Source organism: Dama dama, chromosome 8 (assembly GCF_033118175.1).
Source record: "Dama dama isolate Ldn47 chromosome 8, ASM3311817v1, whole genome shotgun sequence".
Taxonomy (NCBI): Eukaryota; Metazoa; Chordata; class Mammalia; order Artiodactyla; family Cervidae; genus Dama; species Dama dama.
In genome coordinates, this window is record NC_083688.1 from 3284097 (window position 1) to 3285752 (window position 1656).

The window sequence follows — 1656 nt, forward strand, 5'->3', positions numbered from 1 at the left end:
AGGCTCAATAGTTGTGGCTCACGGGCCTAGCCATTCCGCAGCATGTGGGATCCTCCTGATCGGGGATCGAACCCGTGTCTCCTGCATTGGCAGGCGGATTCTTTACCACTGAGCCACCAGGGAAGCCCCGCTGTGAGCTTTTTAGAAAGGCTAATGTGTGACCTAGGGTTGCCAGATTTAGCAAATGAAAAGACAGGATACCCGGTTACACTGGAATTTCAGATATACAGGAAATAGATACTTTTTAAGTATAAATATGTCCCCATATTTCCCAGGACATACTTATACTAAAAAGTTATTCATTGGGTATCTGAAATTCCATTGTGACTGGGTGTCCTCTATTTTGTGTAAAGACCCTACTTGCGCCCTACCGCTAGAGATTCCGATTCTGCTGGTCTGGGGTTAGGCCAGGCCTATGTATTGTTCACAAGCTCACTAGGTATTTCTGATGTGTGCCCAGGAGCTGCTGATACACGGCCTCATTCATGAATTTTATTCGGTGAGAAATGGGTAGTTGTAGAGGGTTTGGGTCAGTGATGTGACATGATTTCACGTTTTCAAAGGATTCTGCTGGCTTCTGGAGGTGGATAAGAGTGGATAAGAGTGGACACAGGTGAGTGGTTAGGAGACTTGCAATGGTCCAGGCCAGGGACCTGTATTTATTGAGTGCTTACTACAGACTAGGCGCTGCAAAACGCTGTAAATGTATATCTTGGAGCCACAGGTTCCTGGGTACTGCCCCACGCTGGCCCAATTTAGAATTTCTCAGGTGTGTGGAAGCCTGGAAGTTATATTTTAAAAAGTTCTCTGGGTGATCAGTCAGGTTTGGAGCAACCAGATGATTGCATCTGATTCTCCCAGAAATTATAGAAATTGCCATGGATATTGTTCAGAGACCATTATCCTTGTGGCTAGCTCTTCATGTCCCATGTATAATTTCTATCATTTAATCCTATGCAGTTTATACTGTTATTAGCCCTACTTGACAGAGGAAGGAACTGAAGCTTGGGGGTGTTAAATAACTCCGGCAGAGGCATCAAGTTACACGGTCGCAGAGCCAGGATTTGATCCCAGATCTGATCGGTTCTGTTATCCTGCCATCCCATAGGGTCAAACATCAATACAGGTTCACAAATATTTAGATGAGTTTTAAAGGATGGCTCCCCAGTAGAACGAGACTCCTTCACTATGTTCCACTGATGTCTGTCCTTCCAGGATGTGGGTGGGGGCTGGCCTGGCATGAGTGTCTGTTGGATGGTACTGAATTCTGGGGGTGATGTCGCTGAAAGCAGCCCCGTATCCCTTCCTGTAGAATATCCATATGATGCTGTCGTGTTGAACTTGAGACTGAATGACAGAAGATCATTTATGGTCACTTCTTTCCTAATGACGCTCAGAAATAAACAGGGGTGCCTTGGGGAAGGACTGAGCATGCCTGCAGAGGAGAGTCAGGGTGGAGGGTGCTGTGGGTGGTTTCTGGTTACCATGGATACTGCTGCATTGCTGGCTAATCTCTGTTTGTGTTTCTAAGGCGTCTTTGACCCAAAGAACTAAACATCTTTCTGTTAATGGGACCATCAGCTAGAATTGGCTAAGCTGAATGGCAGTCATTTAGGGTCAAAGTCACTTGGGTTAATATTTTCCCCCACTGTTCTT